The sequence below is a fragment of the Entelurus aequoreus genome, linkage group LG11 (assembly GCF_033978785.1).
Source record: "Entelurus aequoreus isolate RoL-2023_Sb linkage group LG11, RoL_Eaeq_v1.1, whole genome shotgun sequence".
Classification (NCBI taxonomy): Eukaryota; Metazoa; Chordata; class Actinopteri; order Syngnathiformes; family Syngnathidae; genus Entelurus; species Entelurus aequoreus.
In genome coordinates this window covers 69088848-69109853 of record NC_084741.1, presented here as the reverse complement: position 1 = coordinate 69109853, position 21006 = coordinate 69088848, and the positions used below count along the sequence as shown (strand labels likewise).

The window sequence follows — 21006 nt, the reverse complement described above, 5'->3', positions numbered from 1 at the left end:
TGAAAGTTTGGGGAGGGTCGAGTTGGGCTCACCTACAGGAGTAGAGGTGTGTTTTGAAGTATCGGGGGCCCAACGTCCTGAGCTGTGTTTATTAAAAACAGGAAGTTGACAAACAAATGTGTTAGTAATTGCTGTGATAGGTAAAAGTTAAAGTTAAAAGTACCAATGATTGTCACACACACACTAGGTGTGGGGAAAATATTCTCTGCATTTGACCCGTCACCCTTGATCACCCCCTGGGAGGTGAGGGGAGCAGTGGGCAGCAGCGGTGGCCGCGCCCGGGAATCTTTTCTGGTGATTTAACTCCCAATTCCAACCCTTGATGATGAGTGCCAAGCAGGGAGGTAATGGCTCCCATTTTTATAGTCTTTGGTATGACTCGGCCGGGGTTTGAACTCACAACCTACCCATCTCAGGGCGGACACTCTAACCACTAGGCCACTGAGTAGGTCTTAGGGTTGTACGGTATACCAGTATTAGTATAGTACAGCGATACTAATGAATTATATTCGGTATTATACCGCCTCTAAAAAGTACCGGTGGATTGGTGGATCTACACCTGACATCAGAATCAGAATCAGAATAGTTTTATTGCCATTGTTTGAGAACGGGTTCACAAACTAGGAATTTTTCTTGGTGCAATCGTGCAACATAACACACATATAACAAATATTTGGTAATAAAAAGAGTTGTAACTGAGCTATCAGATCTTGTTATAGACTTAGAAGGAATTCAAGTCCACTGTAATGATACCAAGTACAGGAGCGTATCAAGTCGATACTACTATGATTACATCGATATGTTTTCGCATCACAAAATCTTCTTTTGTTTTTTTAAAGTTTAGAATATGTTTATAAACTCAGGAAATACGTCCATGGACACATGAGGACTTTGAATATGACCAATGTATGATCCTGTAACTACTTGGTATCGGATTGATAACCAAATGTGTGGTATCATCCAAAACTAATGTAAAGGATCCAAACAACAGAAGAATATGTGATTGCATTTTAACATAAGTGTAGATAGAACATGTTAAGAGAAAGTAAGCAGAAATTAACAGTAAATGAACAAGTAGATTAATAATTCATTTTCTACCACTTGTCCTTAATGTTGACAAAATAATAGAATGGAAAATGACAATATGTTACTGCATATGTCAGCAGCTAAATTAGGAGCCTTTGTTTGCTTACTTACTACTAAAAGACAAGTTGTCTTGTAAGTTCACTATTTTATTTAAGGACAAACTTGCAATAAGAAACATATTTTTGTTAAAATAAAGCCAATAATGCTATTGTTTTGGGTCCCCTGTATTAATAAAAAAGTATCGAAAAGTACTGAAAATTATCGAAATACATTTTGGTACCTGTACCAAAATATTGGTATCGGGACAACTCTAGTGGGACTGAATCAGTTTGTTTACATGTAAAATCTTCTACTCCTTCTTTGCCTCATTTTGTCCACCAAAAGTTTCATGCTGTGCGCTTTGTTGATGTTAATGACTTGTTGAAGTGCTAATCAGGCATATTTGGTCAGTGCATGACTGCAAGCTAATCAATGCCAACATGCTATTTAGGCTAGCTGTATGTACATATTGCTTCATTATGCCTCATTTGTAGGTATGTTTGAGCTCATTTAATATATTTTACTTGTATCCTCTTTGTATATAATTTAGTTTGCATGTCTCATGACACATTATCTGTATGTAGTATTGGCTGCATTTCAGATAGTTCATTGGGTGCCATGTTGTTCCAGACCACGGCAAACATTACCGAGCTTGCCAAATATTGTAATAAATTTATTACAAAAAGACAGCTTGCTGTTTCCTTTAACTTGGACACACACATCTATACCTTTGGCCATTAGAAGCCAGTAATTTCCAGGAGTTATTTTACCTTCTGAGTAGCCTCTGATTTACTAATGGTTTCTAATGTAAAAATGTTTAGAATAAATATCAAATTTCAACATTTCTGTGAACGAATATTTGCTTTAGCCTGCGACACATAGTCATTTTGATAGTTGGCTATTACAGCTAATATAGACACTTATGTCATGTGTTGCCTTCATGATAAGACTTATATATGGCTTTTCATTTTTTGCGGCTACAGACAGATTCGTTTTTTGTATTTTTGGTCCAATATGGCTCTTTCAGCGTTTTGGGTTGCCGGCCCCTAGCCTAGCAGGTGGGTCTCCCGACACGACCGAAGCCATCCGCATTCGCCAAACGGGTGTTAACAGCCCTAAATCTGCCACCGATCAATTTTGTAAAAAATTTAATACCGTATTTTTCGGACTATAAGTCGCAGTTTTTTTCATAGTTTGGCCGGGGGTGCGACTTATACTCGGGAGCGACTTATGTGTGAAATTATTAACACATTACCGTAAAATATCAAAAAATATTATTTAGCTCATTCACGTAAGAGACTAGACGTATAAGATTTCATGGGATTTAGCGATTAGGAGTGACAGATTGTTTGGTAAACGTATAGCATGTTCTATATGTTATAGTTATTTGAATGACTCTTACCATAATATGTTACGTTAACATACCAGGCACGTTCTCAGTTGGTTATTTATGCCTCATATAACGTACACTTATTCAGCCTGTTGTTCACTATTCTTTATTTATTTTAAATTGTCTTTCAAATGTCTATTCTTGGTGTTGGATTTTATCAAATAAATGTCCCCCAAATATGTTTTTTTCCTTCTTTATTGTGCATTTTCGGCCGGTGCGACTTATACTCCGGAGAGACTTATACTCCGAAAAATACGGTAGATCCATAACTAAAAAGGTATGAGCTACTTCTTCATAGTCAGTATTTTTGGTGACCGCCGCTTTTTTAATCAGCCCCAGCCTTGTGGTCACTAATGAGCCAGGTGCCAATCAGCTCCAGAAGCAATGCATTGATGATGCTTATTCATCACGCGCCAGTACGGGTCACTTCAAACATGTTGCACTCTCTCCGTCTTTGAGTTACTGTAATGGTACTTTGGCTCGGCCCGCTGCACCTGTCTGCCCGCCAGAACCTGGCTTTTATTTACCGCAAAAGCTCTCACACAGATAAGTGGCGCAGCAGCAGCAGATGTCGTGGACGCGCACCTTTGCAGATGTTGGCTCAAGATCAGAGCGACAAAAGCCGCGTGTTTGAGGCTTATTTTTGCAGGATCCTGGGTCGCCCGCTCATCTTAGTCCCGTTGTACCTGTACCCCCTCTTGTGAGAAAGAGGTCGAAGGTGGCGGGAGAGGATTAGGCCCCCACTTCACATTAAGCTAATCAATGTGTCCCGGGCCGCCGCCCCATGGCTGCTATGGTTCCTTGCGCCATGGGGGCACAGAGAAATAAACAACTGCCCCTTAAGCCTGTTGGATTAGCTAGCAGCCAGCGAGTTTACACCTTTCTGCTGAGCTATCGCTTCTTATCGCCTCTCCCACACACTATCCCCACCTCCTCTTTTTCTTGTGCTTACATCCCCTCGCCGGGGAAGCCTCGGAGGATGCACAACGCACATACATCCTCTCATTAGCATTAATCTGAATAGGTTTTCTTTTTAAACTGGATTATTGTACAATAGCGTTTAAATATTAAAGCCTTTGTGGGAAAGTACATCAGCTTGAATTAGTAATGCATTTTTATAAAAGAAAAGCCCTACAGACCGAGAATAAAGTACATAATAACATCCAAAGGAGGACCGGTTGCAGTGGTAGGCTTCTGTGTGTGAAGGGGCCACGCTGAGCGGTTAGCAGAAGTAAATAAAGATCCAAAATCAGATGTTCCGTATGGTCCAACAGTCCTATCCCGTCAATGGAAATAGGAACAAAAAGTATGACAAAAAAAAAATGCTTTATTGTGGCATTTGAACAATTGTGTTGTTGATAATAGAGGTAAATTATTGGTATTGTTCATTATCAATAGCGCTATTTCTATTGGTATTTGTATTGCTCCATTTGTAGTGTAATAATGCTCATTGTCATTTCTGTATTATTATTTATTTCACTAACTGCTTCTTTGCTATCACTTTTACCATCATATTTGTACATATCCTATTTGCTGATGTTGCTCTATTGTTGTTGATGTTGTGTTTCCTGTTGTTGTTTTTGTCTCTCTGTCTTATCCCCCTCTTGTCCCCACAATTTCTCCGTCTGTCTTCCTTTTTTTCTCTTTCTATCCCCTCCTGCTCTGGCCCGGCTGCACCAAATGATAATATAAATACATTTAATAAAGTCAAGTACAAATAAGGCAACAAGAGAAGTATCCCACACTTCTCTTTTGTAAAGTCAATCTGAACAGCCGATATGGGCATCTACATCAACTATATGATTTGCCTGAGAAGCTGGACAGGACAAAAATAAATAAATAATGCTTTCAAAAACCTATGTATTTTTAATATCACAATTTTTGTAACTTATTTAAGATATACAGTAATCACAAATGCAAAGAATTCAAATTGCTCTATTAACTGCCGAGCGGAAACAATACATTCTAAAAAAAAGTACAGCGGTGGTCCATTGCCTCGTAGTACATCAAAACAACGCTGTGCTTATAAATATGGTCATAAATAACAATGGTCAACTATTTTACATTCTAAAAAGAGCAGCACTGGCGAGGAACGTTCAGCTAGACTTAGACAAACTTAAATGATCCACAAGGGAAATTGTTCAACACAGTAGCTCAGTTACAATGATGGAAACAAACGTTTAAACAACATTGTTAATTTTCTTTCAATATGGTGGGAGTGTGACATACAGTGCATCCGGAGAGTATTCACAGCGCTTCTCTTTTTCCACATGTTATGTTACAGCCTTAATTCAAAATGAAATAAATTAATTTATGATCTCAAAAATCTACACAAAATACCCCACAATGACAAAGTGAAAAGGGTTGTTTGTTTTAATTGTGCTAATTTATTAAAAACTAAAACAAAAAATCACATGTACATTAAGTATTCAAAGCCTTTGCTCAATACCTTGTTGATGCACCTTTGGCAGCAATTACAGCCTCAAGTCTTTTTGAATACAATGCCACAAGCTTGGCACACCTATTTTTGGGCAGTTGTGCCCATTCCTCTTTGCAACACCTGTCAAGCTCTATCATGTTGGATGAGACGCGTTGGTTTTCATCCAGGATGTCTCTGTTATTGCTGCATAGACTGTAAAATAGATTCCCGTGAAATGGACTCATAAAGAGGCTAAAATATACTGTATTTAGAAACAAATCTTTGTGTTTTCTTTTCGTTCTATTTTTATTTTTTTTTAAATGTTTTAATTCTATAATGTGCCACGGGTCCATAACAAAGTGTTGCATTCAGCAAATGGCCCCCAGGACACACTTTTCCTTCCTGGTGAAATAAGTAAACCAGTAGTGTTCAAAGTGTTTCTAAATGACAGAAAAGCCTCATTAAGATGTGTTTACTGACACTAATTCCAAACTCTCGAAAATATACCCCAATATCTCGGATACTTGTAACAGATGTCACATGTCACCTGCAAACATGACGCACATGTTTTGGTCTTGTCGCCATTTGCTGGACTATTGGACAACTATTTTCAAACACCTTGCTAAGGCATTGGATTTAAACCTGACACCATGTGCAGAAATGGCTATTTTTGGGACGGTATCAGACCCCCAAATAGGGAGAAAATTTAAGGATAGTATCGCCTTTGCATCCTTATTAGCACATGGGAGAATTTTGCTGGAGTGGAAGTCACCATTTTGCCCCAAAGCCTCCTTATGGCTTAAAGACCTGGGGCCGTACTTATCAAGCTTCTTAGAGTGCCATTTTACACTTAAGTCCTGAGAATTTGCGAAATGTAGTCCTACTCTCAAACTTAAGAATAAAAGCTTTTTATCAACGTTCTTAAGTCTAAGAATCACTCCTACTCTCCACGATATTTAAGAGACCTTCAGAGGTGTCTTAAGTGGTTAGGAGTTGCCAGCAGGGGATGGCACTGAGGCGAGAGAGACGTGCGCGAACATTCAGGGAACGGAACAATGTTTTGGTTTTTTTGATGACGAGCAGCTGATCAAACGGTATCGTTTAGACAGAGCGGATATTATTTTTGTCACAGATTTAATACTTTTCGATTCCTTGTTGATTTCTGCATGTGTCTGCAGTGGGCTAGTATATATAGAGCCACCCACACCAGTTTCAAATTAGTTGCCTAATTAATGAATTGGAAAGAAAATGTTATGACAGTAGCGTATGTGTGTGGCCGTGAGGTGAGTGACGTCAGTGAGTGTGTGGGCGATAGAAGAGAGGGAGCGGTAGCGTGAGTGCCGACGGGGACTAGTTTGTTTTGTATTATTTTGTAGTTTATTGTCAAAATATACACTCCCATTGTCCACTTAAATATTTCCAAGATATTTCTTTATTCTTAGACAACGGATTCCCTTCCGTGATTGGTCATTTCTATGGACACAGAAATGACGTCACCTAAAATTCCGTTTACGGCACATAGTAATTCGTAATTCAGCTCTGAGTGTGACACTTAAGATTCAGTCCTACACTTCGCTGAAAGTGTGAGTAAGACGCTTGATAACTAACTTTTAAGTGCAGCTTTCAGCGAAGAATTTATTTACTCTTAAGTCAACTCTTAGCAGACTTCTTAGGAGTAATTCTAAGAAGCTTGATAAGTACGGGCCCTTATGATGTATTTAGATCTGGAGAAAATACAGATCAATCTTAGGGGGCACCTGGGAAGTTTTATTCTGTTTGGGGCTGTGTGGTTGACTACATAGCTAAATTAAAGACGCTACAGGACACATGAAAAGTTCACCTTTCACAAACCAGCTTCCTCTTTTTATTTTTTATTTATATTCATTCTGGGTGTATATTTACTATCTGCCTACATTGAGAAGAAAGTGATGTAATAATTATTTTCCATTTGTGACTGTACCTTTAATTTATGTAGGACCTAGGGGTTAGGGGGGGTTTGTGTGTATGGGGTATGTGTTGGGTTGCTGTTCTTGGAAGTGGGTGGGAAAAAAAAAAGGGGAAAATGTGATTACTGTTCTATTGTATATTGTAATACCTGTCAAATTCAATAAAAACCTTTATCAAAAAAAGATGTGTTTACTGAGCACTTATAGAAGTGATGAAGGTTGAGTTGCATGCTTCTGGAAGTTTTCTGCACGCTGTGGTAATGCACACTAGGCTTGTGGTGGCGGATCTCTACTCTCACAGCCAATCAATCAATCAAACGATTGATGTTCTACACACAGGTGAGAATAATCAATTAAATTTGTCATATGCATGTATGCCCTGGCACACCATTATCATAATTTCATGACACAACACTTTTTACACTTTTATACTGAAATAAATACACCTACAACTTATTAAATAAAAATATAGAAAACAAATACCAGGAGCGGTAAAGTTTAGATCCAAGAAGGAAAGAAGAAAGTGAATGAATGTTTATGACTGAATACATTTATATATGCATAAAAATGGTCTTCTGTATTATTTTTTGGTAACACTTTAGTATGGGGGACATATTCTAAGTAACAAAGACTTAACTTAGTTATTTGGACACTAGGGGAACATATAAGGGTTAGGGTTACGGTTACTAATAAGCAATAATTCTGAGGTTATTGAGGGAATACTCTTAGTTAATGGCTTACTGGTTGTATAATAAGGCCATGCAGAATAAGGCATTTATAAGTACTTAATAATGACTAAGGGCCGATCTGTTACTAATTTGCATTTTAATAAGCAACTAATTAACGGTGAATATGTTCCCAATACTAAAGTGTTACTTATGAATTGGGGACGGCGTGACGCAGTTGGGAGAGTGGCCATGCCAGCAACCTGAGGGTTCCTGGTTCGAGCCCCAGCTTCTACCAACTTAGTCACGTCCACTGTGTCCTTGAGCAAGACACTTCACCCTTGCTCCTGATGGGTCGTGGTTAGCGCCTTGCATGGCAGCACCCGCCATCGGTGTGTGAATGTGTGTGTGTGAATGGGTGAATGTGGAAATAGTGTCAAAGCGCTTTGAGTACCTTGAAGGTAGAAAAGCGCTATACAAGTATAACCCATTTACCATTTAAGTAACGTTTATGACAACCTTTTTTCACAATATAGAATGTGAGATACAACAAGATAATGCATACATTTATCATTTGTTTTCAAAACGGTTACAAAAAAGTGGGACCCCAAAAATGTACTGTGGGACCCATTCTTATTACTTGATAGGGTCCCTGGGACCCCATTTAGAAAATTCCTAGCGCCAACACCAAATAAATGTAATTTATTTCTGTCAAAATGGAAAGAAAGAATACATTTAGTAAGTACTTTATTGATGCATATTACTTCTAGGCGTTGGCGGAGATGTTTGACACATGCGCTGTAGAGTATTCGGTACTGAGGATACTAGGGGTGTAATGGTACGTGTATTTGTAATGAACCGTTTCGGTACGGGGGTTCGGAGGTGTACCGAACGAGTTTCCACACGGACATATTAAGTAGCGTAACGCACGTTGTGTAAACAATGCACACCGAGGCACAACACACGGCATGCTAGCAGCTAACGGGCTACGATAGACTGACCATACGGTTCGGAGGTGTACCGAACGAGTTTCCACACGGACATATTAAGTAGCGTAACGCACGTTGTGTAAACAATGCACACCGAGGCACAACACACGGCGTGCTAGCAGCTAACGGGCTACGATAGACTGACCATACGTCCTCTTTTCACCGGACATGTCCTCTTTTGCGGAGCTGTCACGGCGGAGTTTCTTAAATGCCTCAAATATCCGGCATTTTGAGCTAGGGTTGCATTCATTTTCAATGTACGTTCAGGGTTAAGAAGGGGTTAAAAACTAAACAAATTGTGCGCGCAGCAGCATTTGTGAGGGAGGGGCAGAGACAGAGAGAGCGAGAGAGTTATGATAAACGTGCATGCGTCGCCAGGCTCTGCTTTTTATCCATAGATTTATCAGACTTAATTTTTTATTATCTATAGCAGGGGTGTCAAAAGTGTGCCCCGGAGGCCATTTGCGGCACACAGCTAATGTTCTAAAGGCCCACGGCACATTCTAAAAATACTACCGTATTTCCTTGAATTGGCGCAGGGAATATAGTATTCGCACTTCTAGAATTACTGCCGGGTCAAACTCGTTTCTCAAAATAATTAACGCATGCTTGGCCTTATCGCCGGTTCATTATTAACGCCGGATCAAATTCGTTTCGCAAAATATTAATTTTATTATCGCATGTCTATAATTTTCGCCGGGTCAAACTCGTTTCGCAAAATATTTAGCATATGGCTAGAACTTCCGCCGGGTCAAATTCGTTATGTCACGAGTGACGCTTTACCTGTCCTCATTTTCAAAATGGAGGAAGCTGCTTTCAGTAGTTTGCAATCGCACAAAGGAAAAAAGATAAAGAGCTATTCAGTAGGATTTAAGGTCCAAGCTATTGAATACCAGTATTACAGTATGCTAAAAAGAACAGTAAGCAGCTGTGTTTTATTAATATACCGTAGCGGCGTGTGTCAAATACTGTATAAGTCATTAAATGACTCCCGCCTCCTGGTGGTAGAGGGCGCTATCGCGCTAGTGATCCTTCTTGCGACTTCCAGTACTGCAGAAGAAGTGACTACATGCAGCAAGAGATTTTTTTTTTTAACATGGAGGATTACATACCGGTATCTAAAATAAAACAGTTTTCTAAACTGGACTTTCCATCGAAGCAGGAGGTAATAATTAAAGGAATATCTCCATCGAGACAGAGAGACTTTTGAAACTGAAGAAAGAAAATAAGGAAGACTTCTATAAACAAGTTATCGATGCTTTTGGTCAGAAGGAGCTGCAAATGGACTCCATTTATAAGTACAGGTAAGACCATAATAACGTTTTTTTTAATTAAATGTACTTTTCATGATGGTATGCTTACATCACACTCAAAGCACATGCCTAAATTTACCGCATTCCTTTTGGTAAACGCTGGAGTGAGAAGAGGTTTTAAAATAATTACCGCATGCACGGCCATCCCGCCGGCTTCCGGTAAACGCCGGAGTGACAGAAGGTTTTAAATTAATTAGCGCCCCTGCGGCTATTCAAGGAAAGACGGTATTTATATAAACAAAAATATAACAAAAGTGAAATAAAAAAGCTTAAAGGTTAAATGTAATTTAGAAAAAGTTGCAATGTTGACTAACAAAACAAAGCTGTTTTTTTTTCTTTCAAACTGTCATTGCTCAAAACATAATATTGAATCAAAATCAATGTTATTATGAATTATTGACCTATCCAAGGTTCCCATTACTTCACTTTAAATATTCCACAAAGAAAAATATTTTTGTGGAAGATTTTGCAAATTTGGTAAATAAATAACCCAAAAATGTATATTTTGTTGTTTTCTTACTGTACCGAAAATGAACCGAACCGTGACCTCCAAACCGAGGTACGTACCGAACCAAAAATTTTGTGTACAGTTACACCCCTAGAGGATACCGAAAAAAGCAGGTAGAGGTATGTACTTTTGACAAACCTAACGTGTTGTCAGCCAGTTGAGGACATGCAGGTGTTCTAAGCAGTCCATCAGCAGCAGGACGGCCCAGCAAAGACAAGCCTGGTGTACACAGCTGACACACACCATTAGTCACAGCCAGCCCGCGGCTACAAAGATTACCTGCTGTATGTAAATCCAGTGAGCAATAAGGCAAGTTATCCTTTTACGACACACTGATGTTATTGTCGGACACGGGACAATTCCTCTGTAAGCGCCAGCGGCCAACTACAAACGAGTCATTATGTCGTGGCTAGACGGGTCGGTGAAATTGGGAAAAAAAAAAAAAAAAAAAGATGTGATCTTCAAGCGGCGCCAAAGAGGACAGCTTTGTGTTTTGTCCTCGTTTGGCGACGCCAGCATAAAGGCTGACATGGTCGAGTCCGCGCGCAATGTCTCCCCCGGCGTCGTGAAATTGCTGCATTTTTTTCCCCCCTCCTGTCTCCCCTTCCACCATGACACAATAAAAAAAGAACAGACATTTACTCTTTCAAGTGTAGCAGTCAGCTTAGTTAACCTTGCGGTGGTGAGATCGCATGGCTTCAAAGCGCGGCCGTGCGGAAAATAATTGCATCGGGGGTAGGGGGGGCGAGAACCTGAAACAATCGGCGTCCTTTGAGGAGACGGAGGCGGCAGGTATGGGCGTGGTTTAGATGTCAGGGGAAAAATGGTAAACAAAAACGGGGCCCAAGAAGATTAGAGCGGGTTTTAAAGGCCTACTGAAAGCCACTACTACCGACCACACAGTCTGATAGTTTATATATCAATGATGAAATCTTAACATTGCAATACATGCCAATACGGCCGGGTTAACTTATAAAGTGCAATTTTAAATTTCCCGCAAAATATCCGGCTGAAAACGTCTCGGTATGATGACGTTTGCGCGTGACGTCACGGGTTGAAGCAGACATTTTGGAATCGCACGGTGGCCAGCTTAAGTCGTCTGTTTTCACCACATAATTCCACAGTATTCTGGACATCTGTGTTGGTGAATCTTTTGCAATTTGTTCAATAAACAATGAAGACTGCAAAGAAGAAAGCTGTAGGTGGGATCGGTGTATTAGCGGCTGGCTGCAGCAACACAACCAGGAGGACTTTGAGTTGGATAGCAGACGCGCTATCCGACGCTAGCCGCCGACCGCACCGATGATCGGGTGAAGTCCTTCGTCGCGCCGTCGATCGCTGGAACGCAGGTGAGCACGGGTGGTGATGAGCAGATGAGGGCTGGCGTAGGTGGAGAGCTAATGTTTTTAGCATAGCTCTGTCGAGGTCCCGTAGCTAAGTTAGCTTCAATGGCGTCGTTAGCAACAGCATTGCTAGGCTTCGCCAGGCTGGACAGCATTTACCGTGTGGTTACAGGTCCAGGGTTTGGTTTGGTGTCTCCTGATAGTAGAAGTAATAATAGTATTGTTGATCTTCTGTCTATCCTTCCAGTCAGGGGCATGTTTCTTCTGTTTCTATCCGCAGTTAAGCAAGATGCTATCACGTTAGCTCCGAAGCTAAAGTGCTTCACCGATGTATTGTCGTGGAGGTAAAAGTCACTGTGAATGTCCATTTCGCGTTCTCGACTCTAATTTTCAAGAGGATATAGTATCCGAGGTGGTTTAAAATACAAATCCGTGATCCACAATAGAAAAAGGAGAAAGTGTGGAATCCAATGAGCCCTTGTACCTAAGTTACGGTCAGAGCGAAAAAAGATACACCCTGGCGTCCTGCACTGCACTCTAATCCTTCACTGTCACTTTCCTCATCCACTAATCTCTCATCCTCGCTCAAATTAATAGGGTAATCGTCGCTTTCTCGGTCCGAATCGCTCTCGCTCGTGGTGTAAACAATGTGCAGATGTGAGGAGCTCTTCAACCTGTGACGTCACGCTACTTCCGGCACAGGCAAGGCTTTTTTTTTATCAGCGACCAAAAGTTGCGAACTTTATCGTCGATGTTCTCTACTAAATCCTTTCAGCAAAAATATGGCAATATCGCGAAATGATCAAGTATGACACACAGAATGGATCTGCGATTCCCCGTTTAAATAAGAAAATCTCATTTCAGTAGGCCTTTAATCAAAGCAGCAGTTTTAGCGGAACTCAAAAAAAGATGTCCTTTGGCACAGCAGCAACCGCTTCAATGCAGGAAGGGTTAACCATTGGATGGATGGCTGGATGGATGGATGGATGGATGGATGGATGGATGGATGGATGGATGGATGGATGGATGGATGGATGGACTAAAATAAATGCCACAAGTGTGTTTTGCCTTTTCTGTAGCTTTCTTTTTGTTATTGGGAGAGGGATATAAATACAACTGTGGACATTAAATTTACTGATAGACAAGAACTGCTGTCAAATAAAAATGTATTACATGCAAAAAGTAATATTACCCTGTGGATGCTAAAATAAATACCATATTTGTATCCAGACTATTTGGGTGAAACATACACTAACTTTGTATTTACTCTAATGCTTACAGCATAAACACTTATATCATTGTTCTAGACCTAATGAGGTCTACAAATTAGGGTTGTACGGTATACCGGTATTAGTATAGTACCGGGATACTAATGAATCACATTCGGTACTATACCGGCTCTAAGAAGTACCGGTCCCCCACCTAATCAAGCTTCACTACACACTGTAGCTCACCGGAGTCACAATTTTGTAACGTTGGATGTGTAAGAAGTGGTCTTTAGTTGACGATGTCAAGAAAAGATTTCATTCTGTCCGATCATTAAACACTTTATATGATCCTGTTAATTTTCAACACTCACCACACAAGTGAATGAAGGGCAAACGTACTCAACAGCCATACATGTCACACTAAGAGTGGTCGTATGAATAACGCCAACACTGTCATAAACATGTGCCACATAACAACAACGACAAACACATTTTGGGAGAATATTTGCACCGCAACACAACATAAACACAACAGAACAAATTCCCAGAATTCCCTGCAGCACAAACTCTTCCGGGATGCTACAATATAAACAAACGCCATTGGTGGATCTACACCTAACATCCGCTGTAACGATACCAAGTACAGGAGCGTATGTAGACGATACTACTATGATTACATCGATATTTTTTAGCATCACAAAATCTTCTTTCGTTTTTTTATTTATTTAGATTATGTTAATGAACGCAGGAAATATGTCCCTGGACACATGAGGACTTTGAATATGACCAATGTATGATCCTGTAACTACTTGGTATCGGATTGATACCCAAATGTGTGGTATCATCCAAAACTAATGTAAAGTATCAAACAACAGAAGAATAAGTGATTATTACATTTTAACAGAAGTGTAGATAGAACATGTTAAAACAGAAAGTAAGCAGATAACAGTAAATGAATTCATTTTCTACCACTTAATTTTGACAAAATAATAGAATGGAAAATGACAATATGTTACTGCATATGTCAGCAAAATAAATTAGGAGCCTTTGTTTGCTTACTTACTACTAAAACACAAGTTGTCTAGTATGTTCACTATTTAAGGACAAACTTGCAATAAGAAAGATGTACCGTATTTTTGTTAAAATGAAGCCAAAAAAGCAATTTTTTTGTGGTCCCCTTTATTTAGAAAAGTATTGAAAAGTACCGAAAAGTATCAAAATACATTTTGGTACCAGTACCAAAACATTGGTATCGGCACAACACTACTACAGATAAAATCCCTTCCTAAATAGACATAGTAGGGATTTTATGTTTGTTTTCTGACTACCGTATTTTTCGGAGTATAAGTCGCACCGGAGTATAAGTCGCACCGGAGTATAAGTCGCACCGGCCAAAAATGCATAATAAAGAAGGAAAAAAACATAAGTCGCACTGGAGTATAAGTCGCATTTTTGGGGGAAATTTATTTGATAAAACCCAACACCAAGAAAAGACATTTGGAAGGCAATTTAAAATAAATAAAGAATAGTGAACAACAGGCTGAATAAGTGTACGTTATATGAGGCATAAATAACCAACTGAGAACGTGCCTGGTATGTTACCGTAACATATTATGGTAAGAGTCATTCAAATAACTATAACATATAGAACATGCTATACGTTTACCAAACAATCTGTCACTCCTAATCGCTAAATCCCATGAAATCTTATACGTCTAGTCTCTTACGTGAATGAGGTAAATAATATTATTTGATATTTTACGCTAATGTGTTAATAATTTCACACATAAGTCGCTCCTGAGTATAAGTCGCACCCCCGGCCAAACTATGAAAAAAACTGCGACTTATTGTCCGAAAAATACGGTAGTTTACGCCCACTTTTAGCTGTCTGATTGCCATCTAATTGTGGCGGTCTGCTCCTTGTATGATCGATGTCAGACCTTGGTCAGCCGGATCCAGTGACTCCGCCAAGGCTGCCCTTTGTCACTAATTCTGTTCATTACTTTCATGACAGTGTTTTCCACACATTCATTTATTTGTGGCGGCCCGCCACGAAAGAATTAAGGCCGCCACAAAAAATATATATATATATATATATATATATATATATATATTTATTTATAATTTAATTTTTATTTATTTATTTTTTTGGTCCTGTCCAGCTTCTCAGGCAAATCATATAGTTGATGTAGATGCCCATATCGGCTGTTCGGATTTACTTTACAAAAGAGAAGTGTAGGATCAAGATTTTTGGAGCTCTTTGTTCAGTGGATCAGATGTTTGATGAAGCTCTGTGTCTATCTACCACCACTACTGTTTTCTGTTTATTTGTTACTGACTGTGGCAGGACACCTCTGCCTCTGTTTCACTTTATGTTGCTGGTAAATAATATGGTTGTAGTAGTAGGCTAAAGTTAAATTATTTAGTATGCACTAATTAAAGGGGCAGAGCTTTAAGAGACATTTTAGCTTTTATATTTTTATAAGATATATTTTTTGTAAGAACCACAATTAATAAATATATTTCAATATCAAATCTGTATATAAATATGTACATAAAGTGTTGTAATTATATTGTAAAATGGATGGATGGATGGACGTTTAAAACAAAACTGTTATTATTAATTAGTACCGGTAAGTATACATTTTTTGAGCCTTTCTAGAGAAAATCATATCATTGTAGTAAATTCTGCAAATTACTCGATGATGTCATGGTGACCACGCCCATAGCCACCGCCACAGGTATCTTGGCAGTTTATGGGAAACACTGCATGAACAGAATTTTCAGGCGCAGTCAGGGTGTTGAGGGGATCCGGTTTGGTGGCTGCAGGATTAGTTCTCTGCTTTTAGCAGATGATGTGGTCCTGATGGCTTCGTCTGGCCAGGATCTTCAGCTCTCACTGGATTGGTTCGCAGCAGAGTGTGAAGCAACTGGGATGAGAGTCCATGGTTCTCGCCCGGAAAAGGGTGGAGTGCCATCTCCAGGTTGGGTAGGACATTTTGCCCCAAGTGGGGGAGTTCAAGTACCTCAGGGTCTTGTTCACGAGTGAGGGAAGAGTGGATCGTGATGCAGACCTTGCATCAATCCATTGTGGTGAAAAAGGACACGTTGGGGATATTATGTCTCCCGGTTGGCCTGGGAACGCCTCGGGATCCCCCGAGAGGAGCTGCACGAAGTAGCTGCGGTGAGGGAAGTCTGGGCTTCTCTGCTTAGGCTGCTGCCCCCGCGACCCGACCTCGGATAAGCGGTAGAAGATGGATGGATGGCACTTTTAGCTTCAAAATGCTGATGTAACCAACAGAAGACTGGAGGCAATTTTATATTGTGTAATGTGTGTTTTGGTAGCATCTTTATCCAGAATCATATTATTTACATACATGCTAGCACACCAGTGGCTACATTATAGTGTAACAATAATCATATCGCAAACACAGAAGTGTAGGTCCACTTCAAGCTCGCAGCTGGAGACACAAGGTTCACCCTGGGCTATGCGGCTCAAAAAGTCGAGAAAAAGAAGGTAAGCCGCTAGTAATCTTTTTTGCGTCCTGTTTTACTGATGTTTTATTGCTGGAATTGTGCCTTGAGTTGAGTGGAATTGTGCTTGAGAACATAAATCGATAATTTATTCGTCTTCAAGAGAAATTCACATTTCCAGCAGCTTTAGAAGGGTGAGAACACACAAGGGCATGTGAGGTTTAAAAAAATAAAAAGTATTAAAATGTCAAATAAGTTTTGGAAAATACCCTTGACAGGCAGACACTGGAGATAAGGAAACACAGGCTCTGGCGTCTATACATATGATATTCAATATATATATATATATATATATATATATATATATATATATATATATATATATATATATATATATATATATATATATATATATATATATATATATATATATATATATATATATATATATATATATATATATATATATATATATACACACACTACCGTTCAAAAGTTTGGGGTCACATTGAAATGTCCTTATTTTTGAAGGAAAAGCACTGTACTTTTCAATGAAGATAACTTTAAACTAGTCTTAACTTGAAAGAAATACACTCTATACATTGCTAATGTGGTAAATGACTATTCTAGCTGCAAATGTCTGGTTTTTGGTGCAATATCTACATAGGTGTATAGAGGCCCATTTCCAGAAACTATCACTCCAGTGTTCTAATGGTACAATGTGTTTGCTCATTGGCTCAGAAGGCTAATTGATGATTAGAAAACCCTTGTGCAATCATGTTCACACATCTGAAAACAGTTTAGCTCGTTACAGAAGCTACAAAACTGACCTTCCTTTGAGCAGATTGAGTTTCTGGAGCATCACATTTGTGGGGTCAATTAAACGCTCAAAATGGCCAGAAAAAGAGAACTTTCATCTGAAACTCGACAGTCTATGAAATGAAGGCTATTCCACAAAATTGTTTGGGTGACCCCAAACTTTTGAACGGTAGTGTATATATATATATATATATATAAATATATATACACACACATGTATATATAGTCAAGGTTTCTGTGGTTTATATATATATATATATATATATATATATATATATATATATATATATATATATATATATATATATATATGTATATATGTACACACACACACACACAAACATATATATACAATATATATACACATACGTATATACACATACGTATATTAAATCTCTAATACATTGTTTGTATGTCAATTTCCTGTTTTGATTATATTATATTTATTTTTGCTCATAATATTAACCATATCAGTTTTGAAGCAATCATGGACCAGGGAGTCAAAAAAAATATACAATTAAATAATCAAAATAATAGATTTTCCATGTCTAGCCACACTGTCTATGCGGGGAAAAGGGCTGCAGTTCTGTAAATGACGTCACACCAAGAAGGGGCAGCATATCCAGTCTGGCGATACAAAGGAGGCGTTCTAACTCCAAGTACAGTATGTTATCTACCTATTACTCATAAATTAACTGATATGATAAAATATTACCAGTTAATTTTCTGGAGCAAAAAATACATAAAGAGTTAGTGAGATTGTCATCATCTGGACGCTATTGGTCCTTTAAGTTTGTATGATCCCTTTTTGTTTGCGTAAAAAAAGAAGCAAACACAGTAGATGATCAGTAATCTGCCCGCAGAAATAAACCATAGTTATAACAAGGGTGAAAAAGGGGCTTACACAACTGCAAAGAAAATAAAAACAAACAGAAAATTAATTGTAATGTTCCCTTGGGTGTTAAAATATGCAAGTGTTTGCCTGTTACCTTTATGAGGTAATAATTACTGCTTGTTTCCACAGGCGTTAAGAGGTCACCATCAGTTACTTAGGGAGGGGTTAAACATAATGAAGTGAAGTGATGCAGCACCTGCTATGTAATACCAACAATCTACAGCTAATACCCAATTTGCTGGCTAATACCCAACGCTTAGCTGCTGGAATGCAGCAGCTTTCCAGATAAGACAAAAACAGGAACGCACCGACTTCCGCACACAAGTCTTCACAGAGCGCGAACCGCAGGCGCTAATCGGGCCGGATTGGCTGTGTGGATCAGCGGAGGGCAGGCGGTCCCGGTCTGCTCTACTTTGGATCAAAAAGCTGTCTCACCAGCATGCCTGAAATCATCTTCGCCGCTCAGCAGGCGCCACTTGTGTAAAAAGGAGAAATTCATGACATTGATTCTGGCATCTGATACAGGCTAGACCACAGAAAGGTTCTTCATGTATGTACAGGTATGTCATTCAGAGGCATTAAAGTGGTCTTAGTATGATTTTTTTTTTAAATTGTAAACACTTATAGTTTACATACTGTTCTTTTGTGAACATTTTGCATAGGTTTTGTTTTACAGACCTATCTTCAAGCCACTTTTAGCCCCTGTCTACATTAACTCCTTAAACAAATAATTATTTAGCCTAAGCCCTGTGTCAGTTTAAGGTTCCCCTCCTTGGATAATTTTACACGGGTAAATGCGCCTTGTATTTCTTGAATCTCCGGCTCTCAACTTTTTATGGACTCGTCGATCATTTACAAACTGAGTTCGGAGAGGAAGTGACGGCAAAAAGACAGTGCCCCACACAGGAAGTGACGTCAGAAAGAACGCGCCAAAGCCAGCTTCATAAGAAGCAGTTTCGTAGGTAACCACTGGAAATATGGAGGCGAGTCATCCAGACATGCCCGTGTTTCTCCTTCCGTCTGTACAGACACTTGTGGAAATCACACATGAATACCTTAAGAGAAGGAAACGCGCGATTGCAGCTATTTCAGATACAACACTTCTCAGACGGCAAGAGAACTTTCGAATGTCCAGGTCAGCTGTGATTCTACTTACCGAAAAACTTTGTCCATTTGTCAAAGGAGAAACAACGAGAACGCGGGCTCCCGTAGATGTGATAAAAAAGGTAACGAGTGCTTTGTGTTACCTGGTCGACGAGGGAAGACTACGGAAAACAGCGAAGGCTTTGGGACTGGCAAAGCAGACCGTATCAGTTATTGTCCGCCATGTATGTCGTAGACTCAACGTCTAGGTCCAGGGTATATAAAGTCACCAAAAACAAATATACAATGAGGGTGAAGGCAAAAGAGTGAGGAGTGTCCTGACCAGATATCTAGATCCCTAGTTTGATTGATGTAAAATGTTCTTTATCACATTGTTTACTTTCACATGTCCATTAAAAATGTGATTAATTTATGATGGCTCAGGTGTGATTCACTACAATAGGGCCCCACAGCACACTGGATTCCAGTTCATTGAAATACCACAACACTGGATATTGTTCAGATAAGTCAAATTTAATTTAAGAACTTGCACACAAAGCAACACTGGAGGTGACTATGACGTGCACATTTTCCGCGCATGCGTACTAGGTCGCGTTGCGCCGGCAGACGGAGGGGGGAGGAGGTCTTAAACGACGGCATTGTGTGTGTGTGTGTGTGTGTGTGTGTGTGTGTGTGTGTGTGTGTGTGTGTGTGTGTGTGTGTGTGTGTGTGTGTGTGTGTGTGTGTGTGTGTGTGTGTGTGTGTGTGTGTGTGTGTGTACAAGGATAAAGTTAGATGGGATTTACGCCGGCTTAGTGTAGAAGGGGCCTTAGGCTTCCTTTCAAAACAAGCCTTTCTGAGAGGTGGAGTTGTTAGATGCAAATGAACCCCTCCCCTCCTCACCAGGCCCCTTCACGCCGAGTCAACCTTCGTCCCCGACCCGGCAGCCATGTTTTGTAGCTTTTATTGTACACTATCGGTTCTACAAACATCCGTACACCCCGTCAGGAAATTATGGATATAGGTGACCGCCACCAGTCATCTGTTTTGAGGGATTTTTACCACAACACAACATCCTAGATGACATAGCGAGACCAGCGGCCTCACCGTGGTTTGCTGTCGGCACAAGGAGGAGACGATGCGGGCTGAGGAGCGGAAGGATTCAGAATCAGAAGTACTTTATTAATCCCCGAGGGGAAATTAAGAGCAGCCAGATCTGTAACTATACAATAAAGTTTAAACCTGAGAGTCTGTATCTCTCCAAAGCTAGATCCTGGACTTATACATGTATATATGGACAATAAAATGCTTTTCTATTGTATATCATGTTAATGACTCCACTGCACTGTTGCTTCGACTCCTTGTAAAAAAATAGCCTCAAGTCGGCTATACAGTAAATTACGCTACGAGCTACATCGCTAGCATAATCACGGATTATATTACTAACTGCTTCATTGTCAAACACAGTAGGCACTGATCCAATTAAAAATACTTTTTCAGAAAATCATTCTTTATATTGCCGTAGGACGGTGATGCTGTTGTCTTACATTAGAAGTCTAAGCTTGCGACACAATAAATCGAGCTAACATTGCTAGTATCATTCATACATTCCGAACATACTGTTATTACTTAAAGTTTCATTGTTTCCTCCATTGCCAAAAACACTACCATAGCCTTTCAAAGTAGTTTTTTGGAAAATCCCTCTTTTTGTGAAGGTTTTTGAATCGGGAAGGAGGACTCTTTGAATTGGTGCAAACACACTTGGAGGGGCTACTTCACAGTTAAAGAGACATTGCCACGAATCATAAAAGTTAAATGTAAGGCACTTT

At 39.5% G+C, this 21006-nt stretch overlaps 1 protein-coding gene across 1 annotated transcript in view; it reads right to left on the bottom strand.

Annotated features, from left to right (window-relative positions):
* The window catches only part of grik5 (glutamate receptor, ionotropic, kainate 5), a 459142-nt gene that overhangs the window by 382480 nt on the left and 55656 nt on the right, over positions 1 to 21006 (bottom strand). The window lies entirely within an intron of this gene.